Here is a 21,341-nt window from a genome sequence, read left to right on the forward strand (position 1 = left end):
GAGATCATGACCTGAGCTGAAGTCTGACGCTCAACTGACTGAGCCACCCAGGCACCCCTGAACATGTATTGTTTTCTGACTTGTTTTCCTCCTCCAACAAAATATCATAGATATTTTTCCATGTCACAACAGAGAGCTACCTCTTTTTAATGGTTGTAAATGATTTTATGTTATGGATGCACCATAATTAATTGAACCATTTCCTTCTAGTAATGGATATTTAGCTTCAAACTTTGGGAAAGAGTATATTTGTGGAAGAGAGGAGTAGTGATGCATTTTAAAGATGGATACCAAAGAGTGGAACAAACTTGCAAGGATAATATTGATGAAATCATGAAGAATCAGTGCAACTTAGTGAAATGTTTGTTACAGAAAACAGAGGGTTTTATTTATCCATATTTAAAGGGAAAAGAACAAGGAAGGCATGGGCTCACTGCTTGGGCAGTTGGTATATGGCTGACTGGCGAAAGGAAGGTGATTCGATGTCTATTTTGCTTCTGTCTTCTACAACCAAGGAAATGATCTTCAAGTTGGAAAGGGCAGAAAAGCATGGTTACCAACCTGGAATTTAATGTCTGCAAACACTTAGTACAGTGACTGCAACATAGTAAGTGCCCAAGGAATGTGTTACAAATTTCATTTTATTATTATTTTTTGTAGAATTTCCAGGAATGAAAAAGGTGCTGGATGATTGAAATGGGTAATCACCAGTTTTTCAAAAAGGGGAAGGGATGAATTCTGAAAAGAACACATCAGTGAAGGTGACATTAATCTCTGGTCAAATTCAGGAACAAAATATTTAGGGATGAATTGTGAGTGCTCTGGAAAGGAAGATGAAATTATTGAAAACAGTGAGTTCGAAATAATGAAATCTGGCTGGACTAATCTGATTTCCTTTGTTCAGGCTTGTTAATGAATGATTTGACTAGGGGAATGTACTAGATGGAAAATACCCACATTTTAGTAAGATATTGGAAAACTTGCCCATAAGCTGTGCTTTCTTGTGCCTTTTGCACATGGTGTACTGTCTGTTTATAAGCTGTTTCTTTCCTCATCTGTTGATGATTGCCTACTCATCTGAGGCAGGATAATACTTCTGGAATACTTAACCAACATTTTCTTTTTTCCTTTCTAACATTGGCCCTCCTTGAGTCAGCTAGGCTGTCTGCAGCATCACTTTAGATAAGTGATGACACATCAAAAAAGCAGCAGAAAAAATTGTTGTTGGATTTGGATTTGAAAAGTCTAAGTCTTCAGGGAAACAGAAAGGACTGTTGGCTAGAAAGAAAGTTTGGAAGAATACTTTGTTGTTTAAAAATAAAACCTCCCCTCATAGAGACTAGATACTAAAGAGTAGAGGCCTGGGACGAGGAGACCAGAGCTAGTGAGCATCCTACCTCACCTGCCACATGATAATTGTGTTGATACTTGACATTCGCATTGACCCTTATGACCTCCCTTCAACAGTACCATTGTCCACTGATAGCCTGAATAATGTCTGTCCAGCATGAATAATGCCTGTCTGTGTCATGTATGCTTCATCCACTGTGGGCAACTCCCTCTTTAGGACCTCTGACACCAGCCGCAGAGCTGGAGGATGGGGAACCAAGAACCTAGAGGGGAAGATGTTGTATACATGAACCTGTACTCGCGTAGACCTAAATAGAATCAATCTTCTCTTCACCACCCTTGCTGTCAGGACAATGTAAAATTACACACTCTACTTTTTCATACCCTTGAGATTTAAGTCAGAAAAAAAGGGAGGGGGAAGGAAAAAAGTCTTTTTTTATGGTTTCCTCAGCAACCTCAGGTATAGTCCATTACTCCTTCTTGAGCTCCTCTTGGGCTCCAAGTCCACTTGCGTGGTAGTACCCATCATAGGGAACTGCTGTATTGCCTGTATGATTATTTCCCTATTAGACTGTGCACCTTTTAAGGGCAGAGAACAAATTCTATTATGTTTGTATTTCCTGGCACATAGTAGACATAATTCTAAGCAAGTATTTAATGGATTGAATTGAAGATGGCTAAATGTGTGGAATTATCTGGGTTCACAAGTAATTAAATATATACTTAAAGAATATATTGTCTAATTTATTAGTGTCAGCTTTGAATTATTTCTCTGTGAGGTATTTCTAGGCTCAGACCTGTACTTTCTGGGTTTCTATCAATGACTGGAATGAGGATATAACTCATTGATTACATTTTGGAGTGATAGGAAGCCAGAAGGGAAAGTCAATACACTGGAGAGACAGAATACAAAGATAGAGGAATAAGTTGAAATGATAAATCAAATAAAATTTAATTGGCAGTAAATATAAAATACTATAGTTTGGTTTAAGAAAAAATTACTGCATTACAGATTAGGAGAAGGCATAGCTTAAAATAATGTATTTGTTAAAGATTTTGCCAAAGGTTTAGTTAATAAGCTTATTCTGAGCCAAATTATGTAGGTTTTACTATTTGTGTATTTAATGTGATTTTTGGATACTACTTGTAGAAATACAAGGGAGAGATGCATGAAGATGGGGTCCCACTGTATGTCTCAGTGATGAGACCATGGCTGAAATATTGGGTACAGTTCCACACATAATATTTAAAAAGGATAATGTTGGAGAATTTGGAAGAAAATGTTTGTGAAAACTACATTTTTATGAGTATTGAAAGGGGCTTGGGACTAGACCACAGGAGAGATGTCTTCACAAGGTAGATGATGGCTGTATCCTCTAACCTTTGAATGTTTGTTATACAGTTGACCCTTGAACAACACAGCTTTGAGTTGTGCAGGTCCACTTAAATGTGGATATTTTTGGAGATAAATACAGTACTCTAAAGGTATTTTCTTTTCCTTATGATGTTCTTAACAACAGTTTCCTTTCCCCAGTTTACTTTATTGTATGAATAAAGTATTTAATACATGTAACATACAAAATGTATGAATCAGACTGTTTGTTATTGGTAATAGCCCAGCAGGCTATTAGTAGTTCAGTTTTGGGGGAGTCAAAAATTATACATGGATTTTCTACTGCCTAAGGGGTTGGTGCCCTTAACCTCTGCCTTGTTGAGGGTCCACTTTATTAAAGGATAATTCAGTTTATGTTTCATGGCCTAATGGGTTAAAGTTAAAAGGAAGCAGATGCTGGCTCACTATTTTGAGAAAATTTACAGTGATTGGCAGTTTTTATCAACAAAGTCACAGTTTTGGGATTGTCTCTACCTCACTTCACTGGAAGAATTTAAGCTGAGAACAGTATGATTATCATCACACCAGATCCCTGATAAGTCCAGGTGGTTGGATTTGGATGAGCTCGAAGGTGGCCTCCAATTCAAAGACAAGGTGTTCTTTCAATGTATGGTCTATGGCTTAGTTGGAGAGAACTCTATGGATATGGATGTACAGGAGGGACCTTTTGACCAAATGGCAGAAATGATGGCAAGAACTTCTTAGCTCAGAACAAAGCTTCCTGGACTTTCTATACCTCTCACTTTGTATGCAGGCCACACAGAAGTCAAATATCTAGGCTGTCGGACAGTAAGTCATGTGAAGGAGAAGGAAATAACTCCTTGGTGGATGTGAACTGTGAGGAAGAATGATGATGCCACTCTGTGTTCCATGACTCTGTACCCAGAGAAATAACAGGACTTGATCAATGGAAATGTTTGGTGGGAGGGGGAAGGGATACTGGGGATAAACAGTTAAGTGTGGGTCTCATCTGGGAGAATGATGATGTTTTAGCCCCATGGTCCATGGCTCTGAGCCCAGCAGGTGAGTCGGGGACAATTGATGGGTCCTGACACCCAGGCAGTTGCAGTAATTTTGAACTATGTGCCATGGCCAAGCAGCTCTCGGTGCTGCAGACAGCTTCATTACCGTGGGCCCATCCTTCACTTAGCAGCAGACCTTCTTCCATCAGCCAAAGATGAATGAGAAAATCACCCAGGCTCTACATGTTTTCAGTATTACCCTCTTTATTTTGTCCATACCAGGTTTGGTTTATGTGTTCTGTTGCCTCCCCTCTGAACTATAGTGCAGAAGGCCCCTGGCACCACCCTCCCCTCAAATGATATATAGAACGTGGACAAGAAGATCTCCTCAAAGGACTTGGCAGATGGGGGATCTCGGCAGTAATCAAAGAATGACAGAGTGTGCCCTGGCTTGTCCAGGAATAGGCAGAGGTTCATTACAACATTAATACATCAAAACCAGTTCCATTCCCATTGCTGAGCACATAATGAATAGAACTCCCAAGAATCAGAGTGGGCAACTAGCAGAGCTTAATTTCCTGCCAGAAGAAGGTAAATATATCCTCATGTTAGAGGTAACATGAAATGCTATAACACTAAGTAAAATTCAGTGTCATGTACCTTCAAATTGCTGAGAAGTATAGTCTCTGAATATCTCTCTAAGTCAAAAAATATTTTGTTTTCTTCTTAGTGGATTCAAAGGAGAAAAGGTGGTAAGTGAATGTATAAATATAAACCTTTTACACTTTTGACTTATATCCTTTGTCCTGAAGCTGTCGACTGCCTCCCAGGGTGAGCTGCAGCTCCCATCTCTCCTAGCATCCTGGCCAAGCACCCTGTGCAAACGGGAGTCTGACCAGAAGCCCTAAGCCTCTAAGATGTATCTATACCAAGTCACCCCTTCACCTCTGGACAGATAACCATGGGGCATAGAACTATACACTTCCTGCACTACCATCAAAGGATCAGATGACAGAATCCTGAAACATGGGAGAGCCAGCTCCTATGAAGTAGACTTTCACCATGGGAATGGTAGCGGGGAAGATAATTTGCCATTCTTTCCCTCTTTTATGTGACTGTTTCAAGGTGCACTTTCTCTTTGCCATCCTTCTGGAGAAGACCTGCCTGCTGAAGAAACGTGCCTGCCAAGAGATGTGCAGGGTCTCTTCGTGGCTCACTGTGAAGCAGTGGTTAGCAAGTAGCACACTGCCTCTTACTGTACCACGTCTTTCCTTCCTTTACTTTTTCTTATTTCCTGACCTCCACCACCTGGTCTTGTACCTCCCTGTCCAGTATCAGCACTTTAGTCTTTGCCTTGAGTTTAACTTTCATAGATGACCTGGGCCATGGCAAAGATAAAGAAATCAGCTCATTTATTTAATCATTCATTCATTCACTCACTCATTCATTCAGGGCTTATTCAGTAGCTACTGAATGTTGAGCATTTGCTAGTTTCCCAGGACATAATAATGGGTACAATATGATCCCTGCCTTTAAATCACTCATTGTCTAGTTCAAAGAGACAGACATGCGATCAGATAAACCTATTCAAAATTAGGGAAACATATATCTATGGTAAAATACTTGAGATAAAATGCTCTTTTCTTGGCAATCTGGCTTTAAGAATGCTGCATATGACTTAGTAGTGAGGCCCCAACCTAATGGGATCTTGAATCAGTTTTTTTGCTTTTGTACCAGAATCAGACTAAGGCCAAAGCTGGAATCAAAAGGCTTCAAGTGCCCCCTTTTCCATGGACAGCCATCAGCAACTGCCTATCACTGCCTATACTTCCCTGTAGGGTTTTTGAGAATTGGAAGAAACGGTCAATTTTCCCACACTGTCTCATGCATCTAAATGAGAAGGGGACTGGAGTGAGGGCTAGAACCATCAAGTGGTTAACCTCATGGTGATAGTCATATTTTTTAGAGGGAAGGTTTTTTTTCCCTAGCCTCTGGAAGTTCAGGGGAGCCAAGTGAAGCAGCTCCAAGAGAATCACCCATAAGAATCAGGAGTGCTTAAAAAGAAAGGCATCTGATTCCTTGGTGAAATACTTGCTGAGGTAGAAGTTCAGCTGGCCCACTCTGGTGCTGACTCCAAAACACATAGGGTGAAATTTTGGGAACGTGGGCATGGGTGTTAATAAACATACTGACTGATATCTGATTTTGCTGTGGGGATCTGGAAGTGGAAGACCATTGGTGTAGCAAAGATCCACAGGCTTGAAATGACTATGATGAAGTCTATTTGAGAAGAATTTGGGGCTATCTGTACCACATTCCATTCATTTTTGCCCTCAGAGGATTTAGATCTAACAGTTCCTATGGGGAGTTCACATGTTGGAGAAGAAACAGCAGCTGAGGACTGCCAAGGTGGCTGCTGGACCCCGCCAGGAGACATCTAATCTAAAGAAGAGAGGAGAGTTGTCTGACTGGCAAGGTTTATGAGAACAACAGTTGCTCCATTGAACACGAGAGAGAGCCAGAGAGAAGATGAATACTATAGTGAAGAAAATTGTGCACTGATGAGAAGACCAACACATTAAAGGAGGTTAAAAACATCAGACAAAATCCAAAAGAACCAGAATGGGGCAAGGGACTCATATCAGAGATTACAGGTGGACAGTAATTGAAGAAGACCCCACATCTCCACCCTTCCTCCTTGACTCCAATATGTGTCTTTACCTAGACAACCTAGGTGGGGCGGGGGTGGGTGGGAGGTGCAGCCATCCCCATGATCTTTCCCCACTCTGGGAAGCCAGAGCCACAGTAGTTTGTGCTGGGAAAGGGGTTGGGGAAAGTTTTGAATGCTGACATTTTAATCTGGATAGGACTATGTTTTAATAATTAAAAATAATCAGAAAGTTATAGAATCTACAAAAAATGTTACCAAAGGAGGGAGGAGAATTTAACATAGCAGGATGAAATCCTGCTTTCAGCAGCTGAAAGATATAAAACCGTTTCCAAAAGTGATTTCAAGGGATCTAATTGACCAGAATCCAGTCCCATGATGTCAGCCTACACGTGTATGAGGTTCAGAAACTTGCCCCTGTATGTTCAGGAAGAACAGTGATTTGAACACATAGCATTGTCTCTGTCTCAGGCAGCCACTTTTTTTTTTTTAATTTTTTTTAACGTTTATTTATTTTTGAGACAGAAAGACACAGAGCATGAACAGGGGAGGGGCAGAGAGAGAGGGAAACACAGAATCTGAAACAGGCTCCAGGCTCTGAGCGGTCAGCACAGAGCCCGACGCCGGGCTTGAACTCACGGACCGTGAAATCATGACCTGAGCCGAAGTCGGACGCTTAACTGACAGAGCCACCCAGGTGCCCCTCAGGCAGCCACTTTGAAATACAGAACATTGCATAACTTAGAAGACAGGAATTTAATGGTTTTGTAGTGATGATGGTACTAATGATAAACACCCGTGGTGTGACAGACACTGTTCATGAGTTCTCACCTTGTTTTCTCAAACAACCAACAACGTGATACAGGTTGGGTCTCCAAGAGAATACATTTTGACTTGTCCGAGATTAAGATATGATTTTTAATCCTGGCAACTCTGTGATGTGGATGCTGTGACCCTCATTTTCTAGAAGAAACAAAAGAGCTAACAATTTAATGCCACAACTAATAGATGGCAAATTTATTGTTGATGTCTGGCTCTCTTTCACTTCAGTATTCCTGCTGTTTCTATTATACCCATATCATCTGGTCATTTTGACTTCTTACAATCCAAGGCCTTTCTTCTTCTCTTTGTTCAGGATGAATTTCCTGAGACTCATTTTGATTATTCTATGATGACCCCCTATTGGTTTTCCACATGACATATATTCACTGTGCCAAGGATCATGCTGCCTACCATCAGAATTTGTGTTCCATCTGGCTATTATTATTCCATTTGTACAAAGATCGTGGTGTGTGTGGTTCTTTTTTGGTATGAGGTTGCTGTTTTAATGGTTTGATGATGTGCTGAGCTGCATTTGGTGTGCTGGGTAATTTCCTTAATTTGACTCTGATGTTTGTGAAGATTGAGTACTCACCAGTTCATGCAATTTTGATTTTTGACTCATAAAACTGGAGCAGATGGGCCTGGGACTCAATAATTCAGCTACTGCTGATCAGTTTCATATCTTTGTTCATTTATTAATGGGATTGTTGCTAGTGAGTGTATAATTTTCTTTCTGTCACCTCAAACAATTGTTTGATATTAATATACTGTCACTTTAATCTCAGATTTTGTGGAAGCTCCATAAAAACAGTTTAAAATAGTCTGTTTAGTTTTGTTAAATAAGCATCCCAATACCATAATTAGATGTTGGAGGCTTTGGAACCCAAAATATAATTTCCTTTTTAATCAGTTTAAACAATAACATATTACATATCTTAGCATGTTCTGATTTGCCAGTTGGTTAGATCCATCAGAAGAAGCTTAAATGAGGAAGGACACATAGGCAACATATTGGTGTGATTCTAGTTACTGGATTGAATTGTGAAATAGTACGTAAAAGCAGTTTTGTTTTTACCTTGGTTGTATTTAAAGAATGACCGTAGGCAAGATCCCTTTAAAGTCATATACTCAACAAATATGCATCTGTAGTAACATACTATTTTTATGCCAGTCTTTGTGATCACAAATGATGAGTATTTGGACCTTTTGAAGTGCTCTCAGCAGATATATGTATCTCCAGAGTGATAAACACAATAATATAATATGTCTAATATAGAGCAATTGTGCAAAAGTGGGAGGATTAATCGACCAGAAATCAGGTTTTACAATGTTTAATTGATATTTAAGCTCTTAGAAAACTGTTTATATAACCATTTACTCTGCTTAAATAATGCATTAGGGCAATCAATCACTAGTTTTCTTTCTTTGATCCCTGAGTCTGTCTTTGTGAGGTTACAGGGCCGCATCTTAGGGCTTAGGTCTAGAGAGATCATTAGTATTTGAGAAGCTAGACTTGGCCTTGCTTTTCCTATCATACTACTTATTTTTTTTCCCTATTGGGTGTTAACCATATGTATAGAATAACTACTCTCCCATGTTTAGGAGAGTCTTCTTATTGAGTGTTGGTGCATGTACATCTCTGAATGGTCAGGAAACGGGAAATAGAGTTCCCTTCAGGGTAATTTGCCACTTCACAGGTTGTTTGTCAAAATTTGCAAGTAGATCAGTCCTTGCAAAGAGTGGAGTGTTTTTATTTTTATTTTTTTTTGTAATTAGGATACATTTTTTATTAAGAGCTGCTAGAAACGAACATTTTTCCACTCATAAATTTAGCATCTTCTGACACAGTGAGAATTACAATGGTAGGGAAGAAAGGAGACTGTGCAAACAAAACAAAGACATAAAATGTAATGAGGGAAAAGCAGCCAGCTTGCTGCAACTGTAAAAAGGAAGAAAACTTCAGGGAGGTCTGATTTATAGGGAATAATTATTATTGGCTGATTTAGAAAACTGGGGCAGAGATAGGAAGTCGCTGAAATGACTGTTTTTGCAAACTGATTTGAAGACCTCTTCTCATCTATGCCATTATAAAATAATAATTCTTGGTGAATGTGTCCTCTTTCACTAAAGGATTTGCAAGGACTTGAAAAATACTGCTTGAATAGAATTATGATGCCTGAGAAGCACATTCAGACCACTATTTTAAATGTAAAAGCAAAGACCAGGAGCAGAACAGGGATTTGTGAAGAGTTGCCTAAGGGTACAGAATAAGAGAATATATCCAGTTAACAAATTCTGACTTCCTAAATTCAGAAACAGTTGGTTACCACAGTTAAACTTTAAATTCTCATTAGGGAACTTAATCTTCACAATAGCTTTCAGTCTAAGAGAGATCATTCATCTATTAATTCATCATTCAGTTATTCATCAGACATTTATTGAGCTCCTGCTATATGCCAGGTACAGGTTTCTGTGCTAAGAATACATGCATAAGTAAGACATCTCTTCTTTCAAAGAGTTCCTTTATTTAAAGAGATGAATTTAAATGAATGTGATGAACTAAGACGTACATTTTCCCAAATGGGAAATACTAATAAATAAAATGCTTAGACTCAGAAACCCAGATGTTATCTTTGCTGTCGATAACGTATTTTTTTCTTAAAACAAAATATTATTTGCCTTGTTATTCATATAGTTTTTATAAGGTACCACTTTAATAAGATATATCTCCTCAGACCCTAGGATGAGATTAAGGTGAAATCAAAGCATCAGACGTGGCCCTTTATATTTGGAAAGAGCATTGAACTGGACATAGTAATCTGGCTTATAATTGTTTCTTTTATTAACCTATTGTGTGAATTAAGGCAAGAGATTGCACCTCTTTAGGATTTATATTACTCATTTCTAAACAGTGAGTTGGGGACTAGCTGGAGGACTCTTTAAGATTGTCAACAAATTAAAACAAATCAAACAAATATGTATTGATCACCTTCTATAAGCCTAAATCGTTCAAGGAACTGGGGATACAGACATGAACAAAATAGTAAGGCAGGAAAATCAAAGAGTGACATCCTGGAAGCCATGTAAAGAAAATGTTTCCAGGAATAGGGAGAGATTCATTTTCAAATGTTTTTGATAGATTAGATGAAATGAGGGTAAAAACTGACCTTTGGCTTTAGTAAAATTAATCATTGGTAACCTTGACAAGAGCCATTTCAGGAGATTGATGGCAATAAAGATGTGATTTTGGAATGAGTTCTAGGTGAGAGACTGAACATATAAATGGACAATGGACAGACTATATATAAAAATAGAATTCTGACCCATAGTAGGCAACAAACAGTTCAGGAAACCAACCCATTGTCTATACTAACCAACCCAGGAAGTCAACCTACTGTCTGTAAGTCAGAATTGTAGAAAGTCAGATAGCGATTTGTTCAGATAGCAAACAGTTCTGGAAACCAAAAAATAACCCTTGTAATAGTCAGCCACAAGTGGCCATGACTTTATTAATAACTGACAGCTTCCCTAACTTTTATCCTTGTTTCAAACTCAGGGCCAATTAGAGAAAGCCAAATATGCACCTCTAGCTGGTCATATGGGACATCCTGCTTCTAGTTAGCCTGCCTATGGCTTCCTCATGCCAACAGCCTCCATACATGGCACACCTGAAGCCTTCCCTTTTTTCCATAAAGCTTCCCCAATCTTCTGCCTGCCATTTGAATTTCTACTGAAGACAGGTGATAGTGGCTGAATCCTTTGTTATAGCAAGTTCTGAATCAATAGCCTGTGCTTGTTCTTATTTGGATGTTTTTTGTTTATTTCCACATAGAAAAAATTTGAGAAGAAAAATTGGAAAAAGAGAATATAGACAGTTTAAAAAGAGTTTTTTTTTATAAAGCTGAGCAGAAAAATGTGTCAGTAACTGAAGTGAGACACATTTCTTCTGATATTGTACTGGTAAGGACCTCAAATACAGTGATTAATAGAAGCAGTGATAGTGGGCATCCTTGTTTCTTCCTGATGTTAAAAAAAGTTTTTTTTTAAATCTTACCATTATGACATTTTCTGTGTCCTTTATTACAGAGAGATCATTACCTTCTATTCCTAACTTGAGAAGAGTTTTAAAATTTGTTTTGAATGTTTTTTATGGTTTAAACACGAACGAGTGTTGATTTTTTTGGCAAATGCCCTTGCTGCATCTATTAAGACTATTACATGGCTATTCATCCTTTATGTTTGCAATGTCCTGAATTATGTTAGATTTTCTGTTGCTTAGCATTCTTCAATTCCTTGGTTAAATTCAGCTTGGACATGATTTTTAAAAATGCATTGCTGATTTGGTTTGCTAAGAGTGTTTAGGATTATATTATAAGTGAGTTTTTATTCCCCTCACCTGTGTTGTTTAATTCATTATGACATCAGAGTTTGATATCCATATTTTATATACCAAGCTTATAAAATGGGTGGCATTTCCTTTTTTCTCCTACTTTCTGGAAAAGTTTTTATAGATCAGAGTTATCTGTTCCTTGAATTTTGACAGCATTAACCTTGAAATGCATATAGGCCAAGTATTTCTGTGTATGTGGGTGTCAATTTATGTAGGTACTGATTTTATGTCTGTAACATAATCATTAAATGCATGTGTTTAATTTCTTCTAGAGTCAGTTTTAGACCATTTCTCTACATTTCCACAATTGAATCATCATAAGAGTTGTGCAGTTTTATTTCATCTAGGTTTTAATTTGCATTCTCCTAATGTCTAATGATTTTGAGTGTGTGATATCATGTTCTTATTTGTATTCTATGTTAACTTCTTTTGCCCATTTAAAAAACTGGGTTGTTTTCTCATGATTGGGTTTTGAATGTTATTTATATATTCTGAACACAAGTCCATCAGGAAAATTATTTGCAAATACTTTATCCTAGTTTGTGTCTTATCTTTTCATTTTCTTAACAACATCTTTCAAAGAGCAGAAGTTTTTCATTTTGATGAAATCCAATTTAACAAGAATTTAATAGATTGTTCTTATATGTTTTATCTAATAAGTCTTTGCCTAACTTAAAGAATTTCTCCCATACTTTATTCTAGAAGCTTTTTAGCTTTAAAAAAAATCCATTTTGAGTTGAACTTTATGGTGTGAGATATGTATAGAAGTTCACTTTTTTTGTATTTTGATGTGTGGTTATTCTAGCACTATTTGTTGAAAGACTGTCCTTCTCTCACTGAATAATCTATCATTGATAATCTATCATTCATCTCTCACTGAATAATCTAGTCATTAAAAAAAAATCTATTGTCTCTGTATGTGTGGTTTTACTCCAAAACTCTGTCTTGTTCAAAGATATTTTTGTCTATATCTGTATACCAGTACCATATTGTCTGGGTAAGCATGACTTTATAATAAGTTTTAATATCAGGTAGCACAAATCCTGTAACTTGGTTTCTTTTACAAAATTGTTTTGATTATTCTTAGTCCTTAGCATTTCTGTGTGACTTTTAGAATCAGCTTGTCAAATCCTACCAGAAATACCAGGAACTTGATTGGGATTGTATTACACCTATAAGATCAATTTGGAGAGAACCAACATCTTAAAAATACAGAGTTTCTAGTGTATGAACATGTTATATTTTTTCCATTTATTTAGATCTTTTAAAATTTGAGCACTGTTGGGATGCCTGGGTGGCTCAGTCAGTTAAGCGGCCAGCTTCAGCTCAGGTCGTGATGTCACAACTCAAAGGCTCATGAGTTCGAGCCCTGCGTCGGGCTCTGTGCTGACAGCTCAGAGCCTGGAGCCTAATTCCGATTCTGTGTCTCCCTCTCTCTCTGCCCCTCTCCTGCTCATACTCTGCCTGTCTGTCTCTCTCAAAAATAAATAAACATTAAAAAAATTTAAAAAAATATTTGAGCACTGTTTTGCTGTAGGTCTTACATATACTTTTCAGATTTATTACTAATATTTCACTTTTTAATTTTGTTATGAATATTGTTGCTTTTTCAGTTTCAATTTATTTTTTTCTTTAAAAATTTTTAATGTTTATTCATTTTTGAGAGACATAGAATGTGAGCAGGAAAGAGGCAGAGAGAGAGAGGGAGACACAATCTGAAGCAAGCTTCAGGCTCTGAGCTGTCAGCACAGAGCCCAATGCCAGGCTCAAACCCATGAACCACGAGATCATGATCTGAGCCAAAGTTGGACTCTCGATGGACTGAGCCACCCAGGCACCCCTCAATTATAATTTCTGATCATCATGTCTATTATAAAGACATTATATTTATGTATATTGGCCCTATATCCTGTAACCTTGCTGAACGTAACTACTAATTCTAAATAGTTTTTTTTTTTTTAAATACATTCCAGTGGATTTTCTATGTAGATGATCATGCTGTTTGGTAGTATAGACAGTTTTACTTCTTGTTTTACAAAATGGATATCTTTTATTTATTTTTCTGTGTTAATGGAGTAGCTAGTACCTCCAGTGAACATAAATGGTGAGAACTGCATTCTTATCTTTTCCCTAATATTAGTAGGAATATGTCCATCTTTCACGTTAAGTATGAGATTAATTGTAGATTTTAATAGATACCCTTTAGCAGATTGAGGAAGTTTAATTTTGAGTGTACTGAGATTTTTCCAAGAATGGATATTAGATTTTGTCAAATGATTTTTCTGTATGTATTGAGAGCATCACCTGGTTTCATTGTTTTGATTGTAAATTACAATGATTGAATTCAAAATGTTAAATCAAGCTTGTATTTTTGGGATAATTTTCTGTTGGTTATAATATATATTCATTTTTATATGTTGCTATATTCAATTTGTTAAAATTTTGTTTAGAATTTTCACATCTCTGTTCAAGAGGGATTTTGATCTTTAGTTTTCTTAAAATATTTTGGTCAGGTTTAATTATAAGGTTACTGCTAGAAGTGTTCCATTCTCTCCAATAGTCTAGAAAAGTTTGTGTGTAATTGGTGTTGTTTTTTCCTTAAATGTATGGTAGAATTCCCTCCACTGACGGTATATGTGCCTGTTTTCTTTTGTGTGTGTGGGGGGAAGGTTTTTAACTACAAATTTGGTATATTTAGTGTATGTAGGTATATTCAGGTTATCTGCATTTACATTTCTTTCAAAAATATCAGACAGCTTCACAATATAGGATGCATATTCCCATCTGCCAGAATTGGGGGGCATTCAGTAGTAGCTGCCTCTAGTCTGACATTGTCTCTATAACTCTCTATTGGCTAACATTCTTTATTTATATTAACTTAATAGCTACTATACACTTTTGGGTTACTAACCTTTCATTAAAGTTTTAATGTGCATTCATTTGTTATAGATCCCAAAGATGATCTATTTCAACTATCTAATTTAGTAGGTGTTGAAAACTGTAGTTTCACAAAGGTCGCTCAGCAAGTTATGTGAGAATTAGAGTCTAGGTTTCTTGTCATATGCTCAAGTGCCTTTTCATTGTCCCTTCAGACTTTCCTGTATCTGTACATCATCTGCTTGCCTAGTAGTTGCTTCAGCTAGTATAATCCTGGGTACAGGAAGTGATGTGCACAAATAGATCTGTCTTCCTCCATAATATGTTGAAAAGCATGTTTTCCAGTCATGCTTCTTAGTAAACATTTCCAAGGCCTTATTGCTCTGTATGTCTTTCTTGTTCTTCCCTTTCTTTTCTTCCAGTTCCTCACTCATTATAACGTGGAGAAAGGTATAAATTTGGTCAACTTTGTTTCACTCCACCTTGGTGTTTCTTAATCTGGTCCTTATATTCTCCATATTTTCTTGCCTAATTCAAAACTTACCCTCATACCTGGATGTATGTATACTCTAGCAATAGAATTTCCTACTTCACATATCCTGCCTCCAAATATTTTGAGACATGTGCAGAATAATCTTACCACAAGATCTAACCTTCTGTTTAAAAATTTCTTTTCCTATGATCAAGTTTTTATGGCATGGGCCTAAAAGAAATTAGGAGAAGGTATCATGTGAGGACCTGTTTGTTTGTTTGTTTGTTTGCTTTCTATAATTTATTTTTTATAATTTACATTCAAATTAGTTAGCACATGGTGCAACAATTATTTCAGGAGATTCCTTAAGCCCCTTACCCATGTAGCCATTTACCCACAACCCTCCAGCAACCCTCTGTTTGTTCTCTGTATTTAAGAGTTTCTTAGGTTTTGTCCCCCTCTGTGTTTTTATATTATTTTTGCTTCTCTTCCCTAATGTTCATCTGTTTTGTACCTTAAAGCTCATATGAGTGAAGTCATATATTTGTCTTTGACTAATTTCACTTAGCATAATACCCTCTAGTTCCATCCACGTAGTTGCAAATGGTAAGATTTCATTCTTTTTGATTGCTGAATAATACTCCATTGTATATATATATATACCACATCTTCTTTATCTGCTCATCCATCGATGGACATTTGGGCTCTTTCCATACTTTGGCTACTGTTGATGGTGCTGCTACAAACATTGGGGTGCATGTGTCCTTTTGAAACAGCATACCTGTATCCCTCGGATAAATACCTAGTAGTGCAATTGCTGGATCATAGGGTAGTTCAATTTTACTTTTTTGAGGAACCTCCATACTGTTTTCCAGAGTGGCTGCACCAGTTTGCATTCCCACCAGCAGTGCCAAAGAGGTCCTCTTTCTCCGCATCCTTGCCAACATCTGTTGTTGCCTGAGTTGTTAATGTTAGCCATTCTGCAATGTGTGAGGTGGTATCTCATTGTGGTTTTGATTTGTTATTTGTATTTCCCTGATGATGAGTGATATGGAGCATTTTTAAATGTTTCGGTTGGCCGTCTGGATGTCTTCTTTGGAGAAGTGTCAATGCATGTCTTTTGCCCATTTCTTCACTAGATTATTTATTTTTTGGGAGTTGAGTTTGATACGTTCTTTATAGATTTTGGATACTAACCCTTTATCTGATATGTTATTTGCAAATGTCTTCTCCCATTCCGTTGATTGCCTTTTAGTTTTGCTGATTGTTTCCTTCACTGTGCAGAAGCTTTTTATTTTGATGAGAACCCAATAGTTTAGTTTTGCTTTGGGTTCCCTTGCTTCTGGAGATATGTTGAGAAAAGTTGCTGAAGCCAAGATCAAAGAGTTTTTGCCTACTTTCTTCTCCTCCAAGATTTTGATGGCTTCCTGTCTTACATTTAGGTCTTTTATCAATTTTGAGTTTATTTTTGTGTATGGTGCAAGAAAGTGGTCCAGGTTCATTCTTCTGTATGTTGCTGTCCAGTTTTCCCAGCACCATTTGCTGAAGAGACTGTCTTTATTCCAGTAGATAGTCTTTTCCTGCTTTGTCAAAGATTAGTTGACCATATGTTTCTGGGCCCATTTCTGGATTCTCTATTCTGTTCCATTGATCTGAGTGTCTGTTTTTGTGCCAGTATCACACTGTCTTGATGATTACATTTGTGATACAGCTTGAAGTCTGGAATTGTGATGCTTCCAGCTTCGGTTTTCTTTTTCAAGATCGCTTTGGCTATTCAGGGTCTTTTCTGGTTCCATACTAATTTTAGGATTGTTTGTTCTAGCTCTGTGAAGAATGCTGGTGTTATTTTGATAGGGATTGCATTGAATATGTAGATTGCTTTGGGTAGTATTGACATTTTAACAATATTTGTTCTTCCTATCCAGGAGCATGGAATCTTTTTCCATTTTTTTTGTGTCGTCTTCAATTTTTTTCATAAGTTTTCTATAGTTTTCAGTGTATAGATTTTTCACCTCTTTGGTTAGATTTATTCCTGGGTAATTTATGGGTTTTGGTGCAATTGTAAATGGAATTGATTCCTTGATTTCTCTTTCTGTTGCTTCATTGTTGGTGTATAGGAATGCAGCCGAATTCTGTGCATTGGTTTTATATGCTGCCGTTTTGCTGAATTCATGAATCGGTTCTAGCAGTTTTTGGTAGAATCTTTTGGGTTTTCCATATAGAGTATCATGTCATCTGTGAAGAGTGAAAGTTTGACCTCCTCCTGGCCAATTTGGATGCCTTTTATTTCTTTGTGTTTTCTGATTGCTGAGGCTAAGACTTCCAATATTATTCAATATGTTGAATAACAGTGGCGAGAGTGGACATCCCTGTCTTGTTCCTAACCTTAGGGGGAAAGCTCTCAGTTTTTCCCCATTGAGGATGATATTAGCATTGGGTTGTTCATAGCTTTTATGGCTTTTATGATCACGAGGTATGATCTCGAGGTATGATCCTTCTATCCCTACTTTCTTGAAGGATATCCTTTTAACAAGAAAGGATGTGTGTATTTTGTCAAATGCTTTCTCTGAATCTATTGAGAGGATCATGTAGTTCTTGTCTTTTCTTTTATTGATGTGATGTATCACACTGATTGTTTTGTAGATATTGAACCCGCCATGCATCCCAGGTATAAATCCCACTTGGTCGTGGTGCATAATTTTTTTAATGTTGGCTAGTATCTTGTTGAGGATTTTTGCTTCCATGTTCATCAGGGAAATTGGTCTATAGTTCTCTTTTTTAGTGGGGTCTTTGTCTGGTTTTGGAATCAAGGTAATGCTGGCTTCATAAAAGAGTTTGGAAGTTTTCCTTCCATTTCTACATTTTTGGAACAGCTTCAAAAGAGTAAGTGTTAACTCTTCTTTAATTGCTTGGTAGAATTCCCCTGGAAACCCATCCAGCCCTGCCCTCTTGTTTGGTGGGAGACTTTTGATTACTGATTTAATTTCTTTATTGGTTATGAGTCTGTTCAAAGTTTCTGTTCCTGTTGTTTCTACAATAGGGAAGAAATTTATCCATTTCTTCCAAATGCCCAATTTGTTGGCATATAATTGCTCATAATATTATATTATTATTGTTTGCATTTCTTTGGTGTTAGTTGTGATCTCTTCTCTTTCATTCATGATTTTATTTGTTTGGGGTGTTTCCTTTTTCTTTTTGATCAAACTGGCTAGTGGTTTATCAGTTTTGTTTATTCTTTTAAAGAACCAGCTTCTGGTTTCATTGATCTCTTCTGTGTTTTTGGTTTTTATAGCATTGATTTCTGTTCTAATCTTTATTATTTCCTATCTTCTGCTGTTTTTGTGTTTTATTTGCTGTTCTTTTTCCAGTTCTTTAAGGTGTAAGGTTAGATTGTGTATATGACACCTTTCTTCCTTCTTTAGGAAGGCCTGGATTGCTATACACTTTCGTCTTATTGCCGCCTTTCCTGTGTCCCAGAGGTTTTGGGCTGTGGTGTTATCATTTTCATGGGCTTCTATGAACTTATTAATTTCCTCTTTAACTTCTTGGTTGGCCCATTCATTCCTTAGTAGGATGGTCTTTAGTCTCCAAGTATGTGTTATATTTCCATATTTTGGGGGGGGGTTGATTTCAAATTTCATAGAGTTGTGGTCTGAAAATATGCATGGTATGATCTTGATCTTTTTGTACTTGTTGAGGGCTCATTTGTGTCCCAGTATATGATCTATTTTGGAGAATGTTCCATGTGCACTGGAGAAGAATGTGTATTCTGCTACTGTAGGATGAAATGTTCTGAATATATCTGTTAAGTTCATTCAGTCATTGTGTCATTCAAAGCCATTCTTTCCTTGTTGATTTTCTGTTTAGATGATCTGTCCATTGTTATAAGTGGGGTGTTGAAGTCCCCTACTATTATGGTATTATTATCAATTAGTTTCTTTATGTTTGTCATTAATTGATGTATATATTTGGCTGCTTTCACATTTGCAGCATCAATGTTTACAATTGTTATATCTTCTTGGTGGATAGACCCCTTAATTATGATATAATACCCTTCTTCATCTCTTGTTACAGTCTTTCTTTTAAAGTCTAGATTGTCTGATGTAAGTATGGCTACTCGGGTTTCTTTTGGTGACCATTATCATGGTAGATGGTTCTCCATCCCCTACTTTCAATCTGAAGGTGTCTTTAGGTCTAAAGTGAGTCTTTTATAAACAGCGTATAGATGGATCTTGTTTTCTTATGCATTCTGTTACCCTGTGGCTTTTGATTAGAGCATTTAGTCCATTGATGTTTAGGGTGAGTACTGAAAGATACAAATTTATTGCTATTATGTTGCCTGTAGAGTTGGGGTTTCTGGTGGTGTTCTCTGGTCCTTTCTAGCCTTTGTTGCTTTTTTTTTTCTGTTTTTTTTCCCCCTCAGTCCCCCTTAAAATTTCTTTCAGGGCTGGTTTAGTGGTCACAAACTCCTTTAAATTTGTTTGTCTGGGAAACTTTTAATCTCTCCTTATATTTTGAATGACAGCCTTGCTGGATAAAGAATTCTTGGCTGCATATTTTTCCAATTCAACATATTATATATATATCCTGCCACTTGTTTCTGGCCTGCCGAGTTTCTGTGGCTAACCCCTTGTAGGTTAAGGACTTTTTTTTCCCCTTGCTGCTTTCATGATTCTTTCCTTGCCTGAATATTTGTGACTTTGACTATGATATGCCTTGTTGATAGTCGGTTTTTGTTGAATCTGATGTGAGTCCTCTGTGCTTCCTGGATTTTGATGTCTGTCTCTTTCCCCAGGTTGGGGAAGTTTTGTGCTATGATTTGCTCACATAACCCTTCTACCCCTTTTTCTCTCTTTTCATCTTCTGGGACCCCTATGATTCTGATGTTCCTTTTTAATGAGTCACTGATTTCTCTAATTCTTAAATTGTATTCTTTTGCCTCAGTCCCCTCTTTTTTTTTTTTTTCTGCTTCATTGTTCTCCATAAGTTTGTCCTCTATGTCACTGATTCACTGCCCTGCTTCATCCATCCATGCCGCTGTGGCATTCTTCGAGATTGCAGCTCGGTTATAGCATTTTTTATTTCATCCCGAGTAGCTTTTACTTCTTTTATCTCCCCAGAAAGGGATTCTAATCTCTTTTTGGCCCCAGCTAGTATTCTTATTATCGTGATTCTAAATTCTGTCTTGGACATTTTGCTTGTATCTGTGTTGATTAAGTCCCTGGCTGTTATTTCTTCGTACTCTTTCTTTTAGGGTGAATTCCTTCGTTTTGTCATTTTTTTAAACAATTTTTTTAATGTTTATTTCTAAGACAGAGAGAGACAGAGCATGAGTGGTGGCGGGGGGTGGGGTGGAGAGAGGGACACACAGAATCAGAAGCAGGCTCCAGGCTCTGGGCTATTCGCAAAGAGCCTGATACGGGGCTGTAACCCACAAACCGTGAGATCATGACTTGAGCCGAAGTCGGTCGCTCAACTGACTGAGCCACTCAGGTGCCCCATCTTCGTTTTGTCATTTTGAAGGAAGAAAAGTAATTGATGAGGTAAAAAAATTAAAATTAAAAAATTAAAAACAACAAAAAATCAAATAGAAGATGCTAGATCCTAGGTGTGTTCTGGTCTGGTTGTTAAAAGGAGCTTGGCATATTAGAGAAAAAAGGGAAAGATAAGAAAAGAAAAAATAAAGGAAAATGGAGAATTTGAAAAAATGAATACAATTAAATAGAATAAAATGAAATTATGGAAGTAAAAAATTTTAATTTGAAAAATTTACAAAAATAAAAAATTTAGTAGCAAAAAACAAAGAAAAAAGTTTTTAATAGAAATGGAAAATAAAAATTCTTTCTCTTTCTGTATTCAAGAATAAGAAAAGAAAGGAAAAAATTTCACTAGATGGAGCAGCAAACAGGCTGAAGTGTGATTGAAACAGATTGGTTTCCCTAGAAATCAAACTATGAAGCATTTTTCAGTCTGTAAACTAAGCAGGTGGAGAGACTTGTGTTCCTGATGAGTGAGGTTGGCCCAGTTGGGCGGGGCTTAGTGTAACAGCTCTGTTCTCCACCAGAGGGCGCTGCTTAGCTTACTGGGGTGGATTGTTGTGGTGTCTGTAGGTGTGTATGGGCCTGTTTGGGAAGGATGAAAATGGCATCATGCATCTACCCCGTCTCTAGTATCAGAACTCTGCTCTCCCTGATCAGCAGCCATGCACTCCTTTATCTCCAGCTTCTGTCCACTCCCTGCTTTTACAACCTCAGGTTGCTGGGTGGCACCTCCCTCCTGAGTTTTATCTCAGATGAGGCTGTTTCCCAACCCCTCACTTCTGAGGTACTGCGGGTTTGGCCAGCTCAGACCTTCTGGGGGAGGGTGTCACTGAGCAATGGCTGGTTGATGGCCTGCCCTCAGGAATG

At 37.4% G+C, this 21,341-nt stretch overlaps 1 long non-coding RNA gene across 2 annotated transcripts in view; it reads left to right on the forward strand.

The window, feature by feature from the left end:
* The first annotated feature begins 4,244 nt into the window (after positions 1-4,244).
* The window catches only part of LOC113603395 (uncharacterized), a 284,281-nt gene continuing 267,184 nt past the window's right edge, over positions 4,245-21,341 (forward strand). For both annotated transcript variants that reach the window (XR_003424969.2, XR_003424968.2), the window contains exon 1: positions 4,245-4,296. This is a non-coding gene — a long non-coding RNA (uncharacterized LOC113603395). The remainder of the gene's footprint in view (positions 4,297-21,341) is intronic.

This window comes from Acinonyx jubatus, chromosome D1 (genome assembly GCF_027475565.1).
Source record: "Acinonyx jubatus isolate Ajub_Pintada_27869175 chromosome D1, VMU_Ajub_asm_v1.0, whole genome shotgun sequence".
NCBI lineage: Eukaryota > Metazoa > Chordata > Mammalia > Carnivora > Felidae > Acinonyx > Acinonyx jubatus.